Source organism: Eubalaena glacialis, chromosome 3, assembly GCF_028564815.1.
Source record: "Eubalaena glacialis isolate mEubGla1 chromosome 3, mEubGla1.1.hap2.+ XY, whole genome shotgun sequence".
Classification (NCBI taxonomy): Eukaryota; Metazoa; Chordata; class Mammalia; order Artiodactyla; family Balaenidae; genus Eubalaena; species Eubalaena glacialis.
The window spans coordinates 148,502,847-148,517,932 of NC_083718.1; the positions used below are offsets into that span (position 1 = coordinate 148,502,847).

The window sequence follows — 15,086 nt, forward strand, 5'->3', positions numbered from 1 at the left end:
ATACCACTTCCAGGAACCCATACAAGCTCTGCTGATAAATCACGACTCAAGCACTGGTGATAAATAAACTGGTGTTTACTCTAAACACAAGAGCAAAGACAGTGACTTGATCTAAACAGTTGGATTTTTATTACATTAACTGTTTCAGAGCAACCATTGGGGAAACCTTCTCCACCCCAGGAGAATTAGTGGCTCTAACACCAGGAAGCAGATCACTATCCGGGGTTACTTTCTTAAGTCCCAGAGGCACATTTTTTCACATGTAAATGTTTCTAAAATCAGAATGCATCTGATAATCAATGGACAACAATAATCAAGTAAAATAGTGCCAGTTTCCTCCTTCCAAGACGTTATGATTAAACTGATGATGGTGCTCGCTTTGGCAGCACATATACTAAAATTGGAACGATACAGAGAAGATTAGAATGGCCCCTGCGCAAGGATAACGCACAAATTCATGAAATGTTCCATATTTTTAGAGAACAGACTTGTGGTTGCCAAGAGTGAGGGGGGTGGGAGAGGAATGGATTGGGAGTTTGGGGTTAGCAGATGCAAACTATTGTACATAGAATGGATAAGCAACAAGGTCCTACCGTATAGCACAGGGAACTATATTCAATATCCTGTGATAAACCATAATGGAAAAGAAGATGAAAAAGAATGTGTGTATATATATACATATATAAACTGAATCATTTTGTGGTACACCAGAAACTAATACAATATTGTAAATCAACTATACTTCAAAAAATAAAAATTAATAAAAAAAATAAATTGATGATGAACATTAGAATAGAGGAGGCCACCACTGACTGAGCGCACACTATCTGTTAGACCCAATGCTGGATGCTAGATCCTTTCATTTTCATTGCTTTCTTTTATGTTCTTTCAGCATGTTTTTTTTCCCCTTTATAAAAAATAATAATCATTGAAGAAAACTTTAAAAATACAAGCAGCTCAAGTATCCCAGAGTTCCCCAGGAAAGAGATATCTAAAGAGCCCCTTCAGAATCTAAGCAGCCATAACACAGTGAAAACCTCAACTTGAGTAATTGTAGGGGCAAAAGCAAACTCCACCCACATCACCACCAGGTACTTCCGAGGATCCAGGATAGCTTTTCCTCTCTTGGTAGCCACCTCTCTCTCCAGACCTCTGCTCCAAACTTCTCTACCATTCAATTCTGCCCATTCGAGCTTTCCCAAGCTGACATTGCATCTTCCCTGGTCTTCCCACACCTAGACATTGATCTTCTCTTAATTCCCCAAAGCACAGGTGACACTAGACCTTAGTGTTTGACCAACTCTACTCAAGTCCTGAGGGGACTACAAAGGCACTACAAAACAGGAAAGTAAAATGGAAAAATGAATCCCAGTTGATGCTGATTCCAAAGACCAACATCCTTAGCCAACATAAGGGACCTCCATCCTCAGCCAAAGCAGGGCATCATTTTGCTCCATCTGGGCTAACTTCATAATAGAGAACTCCCTCTCATCTCCTCTTCTCTGGGTTCCAGAGCCCCAATCCTCTCCCTCTGGGCACTGCTGAAGATGCCCAAAATATGTTATTATACTAGCTGAGATAACACTATCTACTTTTAGAGTAAAACTCTGACATTCCACAGGCTTAAAAGAAGAGTTCCATCTACCCTTACAAAGTCCAGTCAGGGAGAGGGCAGGGGCCCATTGACCTATGCTCCACAGAGTCATTCAGGGACCCAGGCTCAGAGGATCTGCCGTCTTCTATATGTGGTTGCCAGTTTGCCCTGGGCATCAACATCCAGTCTGCGGACAGGGCAAGAGAAGGAATCATATGAGGAAGATTTTTGTGGCCAATCCTGCAAGTGGCATGTGAAACTTCCCCCCTTATTCCATTAGCTGGAACATGTGGTCGTGTCTCATTGCAAAAAAGGCTGGGAAACACAGGACAACTTGTGCCCAATAGGAAAGGAAACAGTTTGATTTCTCAAACAATAGTCACTCTCTACTACAGGCACCATCATGATGTGCCCTGTACCCAGGAAAACAGCACCTTCTAGCTGATAATGCAGAACAATTTACCACCCACTCCCTTTGCTTCAAGCTCTCCTTCCAGACTAGCTTCTGGCCATGCTGCTCCAAAATCAAAAGCCTATTTCAATGTTCCTCCTAAACAATAAAGAAACCTCCCTCCAAAAATAAAATCAATTCTGCTGCCAACCCTAGAATTCATAAATACTTGCCGTTGTTTTTGCGTGTGTTTTTTGTCCCCCAACATAGAAAAAATTTTAAAGAAATCTCTCATAATCTTACAACTCTATTAATTTTAATGTGTTTCTTTCCTTTATATTTCCATATGCTCAAATCTTGCACAAACTTCAAAGTCCTGTTCAAACAATATAACTTTCTTGAGCCTGAGGCCCAGAGAGGTTAAGTAACTTGCTAGAGGTCACACAGCTAGGAAATAGTAGAACCAGATTTCTAACCATGATCTAACCCCAGAGCCAAGGCTCTTGCCAATGCAGCACGCTGCCTCTCAGTATTCCTTGTAATTGTCCCTGGCCTTTTATTCACCCCTGTCTGCTGGATGGTAATTATCTGTGTCTAAAATATAAATGACCCATCTGTGACAAACCTTATCTTCCTTATTAGAGTGTCAGCTCCCAAAAGTCCAGAGATATATTTGATTCCTCTTTGCAACCATAAGGCCTGGCCCGTAATAGCTGTTTAATTCTCTACTACCCAAAGAAGCAAACATCAAATTGGAAGCTACCTAAAAGGCTCTGGTCCAATCCACTGCCCAATTCACAGCCCCACTTCACATTTCACAGGTGACCACAGCACAGACTTTGGGGCCTAACAGATCCAAGTTCACTTTCCCCTCCACCACCATGTGACTTTGGACAAGTTACTGAACTTCTCACTTTGTGAAACCCAAATGAGTTAATGCACAACACATTCGATAAACAGTATTGATTATATTATTATTAATATTATTACTTATTATTATCATTATTATTATTGTCCACCCTCTGACTGTTCCAAATTGCTTACCATAGAAAGAAGTGAATAAAACTTTTAAGGCCTGGCAACAAAAAGGAGGTGAGATTTTGAGTGGCTTCTCGTGACCCTCAGGGAGCAGAGTGGTGCAAGTACTCTTTGGGGGAATTCTTGACCCTTCTAAAATCCCATTAAACCTAAACACACATCTGTTAGCACACACCAAGCATGCAGTGTCTGCTTTCACCCAGCACTGAGTAGTACAAGGAGGAATATTATATCCAGTAACTCATATGGAACTATTTATCCCCAATCACTTTGTGCTTTTCCTTCAACTTTTCCATAGTCTTTGGTTTCAAAGGCCATTTTAGAATGACTGAATTTCCTTGCAAAATAAGTCTCCCCCTGCCCCCACCAAAAAAAAAAAAGAGAGAGAGAGAGAGAGAGATTGTTTTAGGAAAATCTCCTTGGGGCATAGGGGCTATGAGTCTCCAAACTTGCTTTCTCCTGCTCTCCTTTTTTCTTTTAAATAAAAATTGCCCAGGAAACCAAGATGCATTAACAGTGATGGGGAAAAAATATGACTGAGTTGAAAGGAGTTTGCAGCTTAGTGCTTAGCAGGGAACTCACAAGGCTCTTTTAGGGGAATCTTATAAGATCAGAGAATATGAGGACTGGGAAGGACCTCAGAGATCATATAGTTCCAACTCCTCATCTGGAGATAGGAAAATTGAGGTCCAGAAGAGAAAAATTAATTATCCAAAGTGACAGAGCAAGTCAGCCAAGTAACTGAGACTTGAACTCAGGTCTCCCATAATTCAGCCAAATTAGACCAACTTCTCTAGAAAGCAGAGCCTGAGGCAAGGATTACGTACAGTGTTGATGCTTTACTTGGGAAGTGAAGCCCAGACAGCGAGAGTGAAGAAAAAGCAAAGCAAGGCAAGAAAAGGTGGGCAGCGATGCAATGTGAGAACCACTCTTGTGTCTGCACCAATCAGCAGGCTGGTTTACTCAGCTCTTGGGACTTCTCAGGAGCTGTAAAGGAAAAACTGCCTTTCTAGGTTGGGAATCTAGAAACTGCATCATCCCTGACCAATCAGATGGTGAGTTGGTGGATAAAGAATAGTTCAGTTTCCTCACCCTCAGTCGGGATAGCTTAGGCATATGGGATACACTGACTCCCAGATTGGGTGACCAATGCTTCCAGATTTGCCTGGGACTTCCCTGGATTTTGCACTGAAAGCCCCTCATCTCAGCAAACCTCTTGACCCCAGGTAAAGTGGGTCAGTTGGTCCCCCTACCCCGGAGGACCCCAGTGAGACGGCTCCAGCTGTCCACAGTAACTCCTTACTGGTTTCCTTCCCTTTCCTGTTCACTTCCCTGTGGGTGTTTCTTAGGATCATTACCCAATTAAACTGCTTGCCGTTCAAGTCTTCATCCCAGGAGTGTCTGCTTCTGGGGGAACTCAAGTGTCTGGCACATAGCGTGCACTCAATAAATGTTATGAGCAATCATATTGAAACAACATACACTATCTTCTCCCTCTCTCTTCCAGTTGCTTTGGGAACTTGAGCAACGTGGTCATGTCACCCCTGGTCTGCTCCTCGGGCACCCCACAAGTCAGCAGTCTGAACAAGAGCTTAAATCTGATTTTGCCCGCTCCAGGCAGGAGAATAGTAACTGAGATTGTCAGGCAGGGTCTACCTGGTATGGGCATATATTTATATATCACAATATTTGCACAGCTGCTTTAACTAGGGACTTTTGTGCCCTAAAAGACTAAAGTGAGAATGACTAAACTACTCATAGAATAGAACACTATATACAATTTATCATACGGTTAATTTAAGTCCTTTTTGTACTTAATAATTCAGAATTCCTCATAGTGTGGTCAGCAATCCACCTATCTACATCCTAAACGTGGGTGGGTGGGCAGCTTATTCAAAATGATGGTTCCTGGGTCCCACGCAGACACCCCCTACTAAATGCTGCCGAGTGCGGCTCCATCATCTCCAAGAGATTCTGAGGCACATTAAACTTGGTGCGTCACCAGCCTGAACAACTGATGGAGGCTTTGCTCCTCCTCCTTAGGGAATCAGTGAGCTTCCTCCCCAGGCTCGGTTTGACCCCCATGGACTCCTCCCCTTGTACCACCTGCTTTCTGCAGTTCTCCTTAGGAGAACTTAAGTTCCCCTTACTGTTCTTGTCTAGTGATCTGGGCTGACACAGCCACTTCCTAGGGGACCTGTGTTTTCAGTCTCTGCTTCAGAGCTTGTCCAAGGTTCACTGTAAACACAAGCCTTTATCCACCATGGTGCCCAGAGTAAATGCCTACTGCTAATGATGAATTAACCCAGCTGGCACTTGGCCAGTCCTCCCTGACCTGGCCTTCTATGTCTCAGGTGCAGAGAAGAGTGCACCTCGGGTGCAGAGAAGAGTCAGGACACCCCACCTTGAGCCTGGGTTGCCATCATCGGAGAGTGTTTTATTCTACTCCCTTTGATGGCAAAAGAAATTTATCCTTGGGACCCAAGATGGAAATGGATTTTCCCCATTGGGTAGAGCCCAAAGACCCTGGCATTCCCACATGATGCCAGTGAGTATCCCACCACCACTACCCCTTCTCACCCAACTGAAACAGCTCAAGCGTTAGTGATGAACCACTATGCTCCCACTATGGGGTCTCCTCCTATGTTTTCTTGTGTGCACATAGGTTTCCGCTACTACACTGTGAACTGCTTAAGGGCAAGGATCGTGTCTGAGGGAACTTTTGATCCCCAGCAACAAACCCAAATCCTGGCTCAGAAAAGGTTTTCCAACAACATTTGCTGAAAAAAAACAAATATTTACATATTTGCTATAATATACAGATATATAATGATGAATGGGCAATTTCTATGCTGTTATCTTGTTTTTATTTTCTTCACAATACTTATCATTACCTAAAATTATCTAAAGTTTGTTTATTGGTATAGTCATTTTTTGCCCCTCAAACCCAGCACACATTAGAATGTAAACCCCCTGAGAGTGTTATGAGCTGAACTGTGTGCCCCCAAATTCATATGTTGAAGTTCTAACCGCCAGTACTTCTGAATGTGATTGTATTTGGAGATAGGATTCTGAAAGAGGCAATTAAGTTAAAACAAGATCATTACGGTGGGCCCTAATGCAATATGACTGGTATCCTTATAAGAGGGAGAGATTAGGGCAGAGACACATACAGAGGGAAGACCATAGGAAGACACAGTGAGAAAATGGCCATCACTAGCCAAGGAGAGAGGCCGCAGAAGAAACCAATCCTGCCAACACTTCCATCCCAGACTTCTAGCCTCCAGAACCCCAAGAAAATAATTTTTGTTTTTCAAGCCACCCAGTCTATGGTACCTTGTTATGGCGGCCCACGCAAACTAATACAGCAAGAAAGAAATGGGTTTGCCTTGGTTACTCCTGTCCCTGGACCAGTTCCTGCCACATAGTAGGTGTTTAAGAAATAATTGTTGAATGAACACTCTGAAAATACAAGCTACTTACTGTTCCCCGCCATATGCACATACTGTTTTATACATCTGAGTCTTTGCTATTCCTCAGCCTAAAACCCCCTTCCCCATCCAGCCAAAGAAATCCTATTTTCCTTCAAAATTCAGTTCAGGCTCATATTCTCCTTAGATGTCCTTGACCCCACTGGACAGAATCGATCACTCTCTTCTCTGTGTTTTTCTGAACTTTGTAGACACACATCTACATCATTGTAGCTGCTAGGCTGTGAGCTTGACTTCAGAAACCATATTCAACTCTGATCCCTGCCATCCAGCACTGGGCCTGGTGCAGAGGAAATGATCCATCATTAATCTGCCAAGCTCTTTGAATCCTTATTATGTAGCTGCAAAGCAGGCAGCCCCTGTCTGCTAGTGACTTACTGCCTGATGGGGGACAGATCCATAAACACACGTGTCTGACACATACTGGTGGGGAAATAACTTTCTAGGCCCAAGATGGAGCCATTCCTGCCCAGGGTGCCACGTCAGCAAACCAAAACATAGATAACTTTCGTGCCCCTGTAAATGCTCCGTTTGCCAAGAAACCGCAGTATATCCGGTCAGCCAGTCCCCAAATGCCAAGCCAGCTCTGGGCTCTATACTTATTTCCTTGTTCCTTCTCACCACAAACAAGGTTGACAGTGTGGGCCCAGCCAATGAGATGTTTTCTATTTTTCTCTTCCTTGTTCTTTATTCTTAATCCTATAAAATCTTCCTGCCTACTGCCCCACTCTGCAGTTCTATGAATGGAAACTGTCTGTTTCATGAAGTTTGTTATCACCTCCATTGTCTTCTTTAATCATTTTTAACACTAGGTACTCAAGGAATATTTGTTGGACTGAAATTTACCAAATTGTTGGTAAATGTCACATTCACGCTATGTTGTTTGCTTAGAATGCCCATCTTTGTCCTCTCCTTCTCAACAAACCACCTCCATTTTTCAAATCAAAACTTCAGTCCTAACTCTTCTAGAATTCCCTGCCTGGCTCTTTACGAACTCACTGATCTCCAAGAGTTACTTCTGAACATGATTCACTGCAAGAAACATGAACTCAGCCCAGCTGTGAGGAGGGCACAACGCTTCCATCCTGGACCCCAGAACACTTCTTAACTCTGAAGCCAGCAACAGGCAGGTCTCTTCCTGCCCTGCACTGACCCAGCCTGGGGTAGGGGGCCCTCCACACGCCAGGGGCTGATGCAAAACCAGCCTGGGTTACACAGCCTGCATTTTGCCTTAAGGAACAAAATCTGTGTGGAAAGAAAACACTCACAGGAACCATCTGCCCTCCCCCAAAGCTTGAAAGAAGCTGCACCCCTTAATCCTTCCTCTCTCCCCTCAGCCAGGAATGAATTTCATTTGGAGGGAAAAATGGGGGAGCTGTGAGGGAGAGGGAGCAGAGAGAGGTAGGCCAGACACATCTGGATAGCTTTGCTCTGTAAATTCAGAAGACTGCCCGGAATCACTTTCTCCCCTTGACGAAGGAAATGGGCCATGGTCAGAAACTGATGACTTGCAAAACTCATGCAGGCGAAGAGGTTATTGTGCCTCGAGGTCTTTGGGGCTTAGAGAAAATGAAAGAGTAAATAATTTAAATGGGGCAGCTGTTTGTGGTACCAGAAACCCCACCACCAGCACCAGTCAGCAGAGAGAGCAGTCCAGGGTCCCAAGGGTCATTCCCTTATCAATTTGTTCAGTTATTCAGCAAAAATATCTTAAGACGTACTTGAGGGGGATTTTTTGCCAGGCAGGATGCTTGGTGCTAGGGAAATAGTCACGGGCTTGGATTTATCTTCATCTCTAACAGCCTCATGAGGGAAACAGTCACATAAACAATAATATGCAGACCAACAGTCACAAGCAATCATCTGGAAACCAGGACAGATCGGGTGTTAAGTACTATAAACGAGGTACTTGAAAAAATGATTCCCTTAACTAGTATCTTGACTTTGGGGGAGAGGTGGTATGAGACAAAGCTTTAGAGAACAGGGCACAAAGCTGGATTCTGAAGATGGTTCAGAAAGAAAAAAATCTTACAAGAAAGAGGGCAAAAAGCATAGCGGTGTGAAAGTCAGTGCACATTGGGAGAACAGGAACAGTTGGGTGTTGGGTGTGACCAAGGCTGGGAAATGTGGTGGCAAGTGGTAGGAGAAAAGCTTGTAGAAGGAGGCAAGGACCACTTCTCGGAAGACAGGGAGTGTGTTAGTACCGCACATCAATACTGTGCGACCTTGTCCGTGAAAGCACGTACTCCAAAAGAGAGGCAGCAGGAAACAAGGGAGAGCTGAAGTCCAAAGCAGCCTTTTATAAACATAAAATTTATTTGAAACTCATCATTTCTCCTTTCAAAAAAAATCACGTGCAGTTTACATTCTGCTTCGTAATATAATTTTGGCTTTAACTGTTTTTAAAATGTTTTCCTACCTCTTCAAGTAGAATGAATACACAGCAGATGGTTTTATGTCTTCCAGCATATGGCCACGTAGCCCTAGGCATATGTAAACCCCAGTTTGGGGAGCAGAGCTTGTTGAAGGCAGAGCCCCAATCAAAGTTTTAATCAGAAGGAGATGAAGGAAGAAAATGAAGCCTTCATTCCTAGCTTCACCCTATTCAATCCCAGAGCCCCTTCCCCCAACAAGCAAGAAAATAGAGATAAAGGATACAGTTCTCTCTTCTGTAAGTGGACACAAATCCAGAGCTAACTTATATGAGGTCCCCCATCCACTATGCATACATACTTCCCCCGTATTTTGCCAGTACCACAACTTATCAGAGATCTTCTCTAATGAGGTGACCCAACACTTTATTCTCAGAACATCTCGGTCCTTGGTGGCCCTGTTTCTGTAAGGGTCTAACGGTCTCTTGCAAAAGCCTGTACAAGAGTACATGGTAATATGAGAAGAACAGAGGAATCACCGGAGTTCCATCCATATTCCTCTCTGTTCCCTACTGTGTAGCCCAAACACAGTTTCTCCTCAATGGTCAAGGTCAACCACACAAGCCAAGCTCTTTTCCTTTGTTTACCTCATGGCTCCAGGAGCCCAAAGTGGCCAGGGAACCTCCATAACGTCCAATTTTGTAGAAGAATGACTATTTCCCCAGTGAGATCATTCCTTCCTTGGGTACTTTCTAAGGTTCAGCAAACCACAGAACCCCAAACCAAGAAGAAACATGCTGAGAGTGAGTCATTCAGTTCAGTCATAAAAAGTACCACCCCACTTCCACTTCTCAGTTCCTAAATCTATGGTCACCCATTCAGAACACAGACCACATCTGAAAAACGACACCCCAACCTTGCCATCGGTTACCTCCCACCCGTTGCAATATCCAAATCTTCAACATGATATTTCACTGTCCTTTAAGGTCAGCTGACAAAGGAGATTATGATAAAACCAAGGATTGTCATAATCATCCGTCCACTGCCTTATTTCTTTCACTGTACATATCAAGGACTTAGGGTTGGTCTGTGGGGCGCAACTGGGCATTAGCAGTGGTAGGAAGTGTGGAGTGGAGAAGCCATGAGCCCAGGCACGGTGTATCCATCACCTCTTTTACTTGCCTCGCATCCTCTCAATTAGCCTCAATTCCACCTATTCCTGCAGCAACGAGCCTGCAGGTTTAGACTGACAGCTGATGGCCTCAGCCCCACCATCAACCTCAGGCTTTTTGCCCTAGCATTCTCTGACTACTGGTGTGAGATGCTTACAGGGGCCCATTCAGTTGTCAGGCATAGGCAAACCTAGAAAGAGGGTAGCAGCACTCCACGGAAGCAATAGACAAATGCTTCTTTTTTTCATCACTTGGGTGGATAATTCTGAAATTCTCAGAGGGTCCCAGTGGGAAAGCCCCAATCACCCACAGTGGTGGTCAGCTCAATAACACAACCTGATATTGGCTTTCCCTCCATCCCTGTTTTCCTCTTCCCAGACCCCCACCCATTTTCCCTGGAATCACCTCACAATATCAATAACCTGCCCATAGGCACTTGTCTCTGGATCTACTTTTTGGGATAACCTAATCTATGAAAATTGCTGTAAAAAGTGGTCTTGGAAAGCAGGTCTTCCAGATGGGATTCTGGAACTGTAATACTCATAAGTCAGATGGTGATAAGAAATCCCCTGCTGGTGGTGAGTGGGGTGGTGATAATCCCAAGACATATGAAGCACCAAGACAGAGGTGGGTTGGAAGGAGGTAAAGAAAGTATGGGGACATTGAATGACATGATGGTGGTGGTAACTATAAGGACTGTAGATTTGGCTAGCTGTGGTCAACAGTTTTAGAAGCCCTGACAAAAAGAAAATGACAGCTCAGTTAGCCAACTATCTATTCAAGATTTGCTATAAAAAGTCAGGAGGCCTCTAAGGCAGCTGGCATGGCTCTTTGAAGCTTGAACACAAATTTGGCCTATAGTACATGAGCAAGAGGTACCAAAACTGCCTAGGCAGAGTACTGAGGAAAGAGTCAGAGGCTCAGGAAGGTAAGAATGGTGTTCTCACATGAGACCATTTAGCATCTTGGTTTACTGTAGACATATCAAGCCTATTGTATCCCCAGGTCAGAAGAGTTGATCAGAGAGCCACCCAGACTGCACTTTGGAAGAGCTAGAGATCCTTCTTTTAATCTGGGTCTCTCTTGAAGCTTCCAGTTTTTCAGGTCACTTGACAAATGGGTGAGAGCAATACACCCAAATGTGGCATCAACTGAGCCCCAAATTTTTCAGAGACCCAATTACCATCATGCCTCCTTCATAGTGGAATGGAGAACAGGAGAGACCATACTGTCCTTGGAGGAGATGTCTGACATGCACTAGGTCAGGGAGGGCTCTGCAAACTAAGACCAGCCGGCCAAATCAAGCCCACAGCCTATTTTTGTAAATAAAAATTTGTGGGAACACAGTCATGCTTATTGTTTGCATATTGTCTATGGCTGTTTTATCACTACAACAGCAGAAGTGAGTAGTTGCAAGAGACACAACGTGTCCAAAGCTAAAATTATTTCCTATCTGACCGTTCACAGAGAGAGTTTGCTAACTCCGCTCCAGGTCACTGGAACTGTATAGGGACTCAATTTCACAGGATGTACAGCTCACCCTCTGCACAAATGCATCTTGCCAAACATCTAGGGTATCTGTCATTTCTAGGTCTTACCCACTATAGGAGAGGAAAAAGTTTTCCTTGACCCTTTTAGGGTCTCTGGCTGGGTCTGAAAATTTAACTGGCAAAGACAGATAAACAAGAGAAAAGTATACAAGTTTTATTGAACTTTTACATGTGCATGGGAGCAATCACAAGAGAATCAAGACCCAAAGAAGTAACCAGAGCAGGAAAATTTTACATCTTTTAGACAGAGAAACAATAAATTTCTGAAGAATTGACAAGACAAAGGAGTTTGGGCTGGGGTAGTAAATAGTGAAGAAGTAACTGGGAAGATAAGAGTTAGCTAACAAGGTTTGACTGTACAGATTTGTACAGATTTCTTAACCCCAAAACCCCCATCTCTGATGGTAAGAATGTCTCCTTGCCTTCTGGTACAGGGAGGGTACCTTTCACAGACGAGTTTTATGAGCCATTTTGGGGAGAAGTAGGTGGAGGGGCAGGGGAGGGGTCAAAGGTCAGACTGACCTTCCTGCTTCTGCCATTTTCTCAAACTCCTTCAGCTTAAGATATTCATTGTACCAAGGTGCCGTACTGTTACCAAGCTACTGGACAATCATGATGTCCTGTAAGATGATGAGTCCATCAAGATCCGGCAGAATAAATTGTAGCACGGATCTGGAGAATTTAGGATAGTAAATACATTAGTGCTCTCCCTACCAGATGTGAGCAAATTGCCTCTGATGTTCACCTTGACTCAGAATGGAGAAAAATGCATTTGCGTGTTCATTAGCTGCATATCCAATGTCAGGGGCTCTATTGCTTAGTTCCAGAAGGAGACCACATCTGAAACAGCAGCTCAGTTGGGTTCACCTAATTACATGTGTGATAAACCATTATCATCTCAAGGATCTTTTTACCCTGGCAAATGGAAAAATTAAGTGGGGATGAGTTAGGAGGCAACCTGCCTATATCTTTCAAGCCTTTGATAGTTGTGATAGTGTCTTCAGCTCTACTCAGAAATGCAGTATTGCTTTTGATGTCTTGCTTTTTGTGTAACTGGTGAATGTTAATGGCTTCTACGCTGTCCTTTCTCCATAGTAGGTCTTCCCATGGGTCAGGAAGCTGTGTGGAATTTTGGTCAGTTGCTGAAGATATCCATTCTGGCTATGTATCCAGACTAGGGTAATAATGACAAGGAGATTTAGTGCTCAGGTTTCCTTCCAGGAAGGGAACTCAAGTGAGATCTCGATTTATCTCTTGGCCTGCAAAAGTCCTCCCCCACCCCTCATTTTAAACGGTGAACCACAGTACAGCTCTGAATCCCTAGCTTTAGCTTGGAGCCAGTATCAAAGAGAATTCCAGAAGGTTGGCCACATCTTTTTCCTTGGGATACAGTTACTGGGTTTAAAGGGCAGCAGGCTCCTTTGGGGAAGACTGAGAAGATGTTCACAGGGATATTAGGTGTCTATGGAGCAACGGTCCATTGTCAAGGGTTCCAGGCCTCCTATTCACCCTGGAGCTTAGGGACTGTCAACTGTCAGGTGCAGGGCTGGAGAGAAGTGTGGGTTGTGTTGAGGTTCGAGTCTTGGCCTGCCTAAGTTTTAGTCCAGCAGGAGAGCCAAAAATTATACATGGAAATGTTTAATGTCTAATTGCATTGCAAGACATCATGATATGAACACGGAAACTGGGAGAGCGTGTACCCTGGCCCAGTCAAGAAAGCTTCCAAGGAAATAACATTTAAGCCAAAATCTGAAGGCTAAATAGCTGAAGAATCAGGGTACAAAAAGCATGACCTTATACTCCCAATTCTTGTCCCAATTTTATTTTAAAAATTGGATGTTTATACATGTAATTGGAGTATCCCTCTACTCAGTTTGGGGAACATCATTTCTATTCCGAGAACTGATCAAAGTACAATGTGATTGTTTATATGCTATAGGCAATATGTACATATGCATAGAAAATGTCTAGAAAGCTACGTAATAAAGTGTTAATGGTGGGTATCTCTGCAAGGTGGAGTTATAAGTGGGTTTTTTCCCCAAATAAATTGGTCTACAATCATTCTTCACATACACAAAAAAAGCAGTTACGGTTTTTGTCATAAGAAGAAGACTCATTTGTTTTCTTAGAGGGAAGGCTGTGCATCGATTTTTAAGCCATTTGACCCCTTGACTCTCACCTCCAGCTGGGTCTGGCTGTACAAGTCTCTGCATTACACCTGTCATCATGAACTTCCAGAACTGAAATCTAAACCCTGGGAGCAGTGACTAGCATCAGATTTGCCCAGGACTGCAGCATTTAGGACCCTAGTCCTGAGCCAAGGGCAGCAGCTCTGACACTGGGCAGATGCTCAGCTTTCTGACTTTCTGGCACATCTGGCACTGGCTGCTGCCCAGGCAGTATGAGTCCTGTGGTCAAGTATCCCTGGGAGAAACAGGCCATCAGAGTCCCCGTATGTATCTGCCCCCTCACCTAGGAGATTGGGGTGGGCTGCTGTTGTCCAAAACTTCACTGGTCTCAGATACAACAAACGCTTGGGCCAACAGCTTAACCATTTTTGCACTGAGGGTCATCAAAACATCTTGAACTCTTTCTCTAGTATTTTGGGTTTGTCAAAACTCTCAGTCATGCTTGGCTGATTAATTCTAAATGCACATGGCTTAAAAAGAAGCAGGGGGAGAGCAAATGGGATCCTTATGGTTTTCATTCATTCACACCTAATTCAGCCAGATGTGGGAGAAAGCTGGGGGAGGGGTACCAGATGCCCTGCCTTCAGTCATGGAGTATTCCATCAAGGTAGGAGGCTGACAGGGACCTGGGCGCTCCCTAGCCAGAAAACCCGGGTTCTTGCCCAATCTTTGCTAAGTGCCTTCTCTTGTGCCAGGCCCTGGGCTAGGCACTGCAGACACAAGGTGAGCCATGCACATTCCCTGCCCTCCAAGGATTAAAAGTGCAATGTCAGAGATGAGTATATAAGCAAATAATTCCCCTAAAGAGTGTCAGAGTCATACAGGATATAGTGGGACATCAAGGAAGAGGGATTCCGTTCTGCCCAGAGTGTAAAGAAAGCTTCAGAGATGATAATAATGCTAATGCTTGCCCTTTACTGAGTACTCGTCATGTGTATTCATTTCCCAGGGCTGCCTTCACAGATTGCCAAAAACTGGGTAGCTTAAAACAACAGAAATGTATTCTCGCAAGTTCAGGATGCCGGAAATCAAGGTGTCAGCTGAGTTGGCTCCTTTTGAAGGCTCTAAGGGAGAATCTGTTCCATGCTTCTCTCCTAGCTTCTAGTGTCTCCCAGCAACCCTTGGTGTTCCTTGGCTTGTAGCTGCATCACTCCAATCTCTGCATCCTCCTTCATCATACGACCTTTCTGTTCTGTGTGTCTCTTCTTCTTGTAAGGATACCAGTCTTTGAATTTAGGACACACCCTCAATCCAACACAATATCATTTCAAAAAGTCCTATTTCCAAAT

The 15,086-nt window shown here is 43.9% G+C and overlaps 1 non-coding gene across 1 annotated transcript; it reads left to right on the plus strand.

The window, feature by feature from the left end:
- Window positions 1–370: 370 nt before the first annotated feature.
- LOC133089352 (U6 spliceosomal RNA) lies at window positions 371–477 on the plus strand. The gene has a single exon (XR_009700714.1). It is a non-coding gene; the product is annotated as a U6 spliceosomal RNA (small nuclear RNA).
- Window positions 478–15,086: the final 14,609 nt, after the last annotated feature.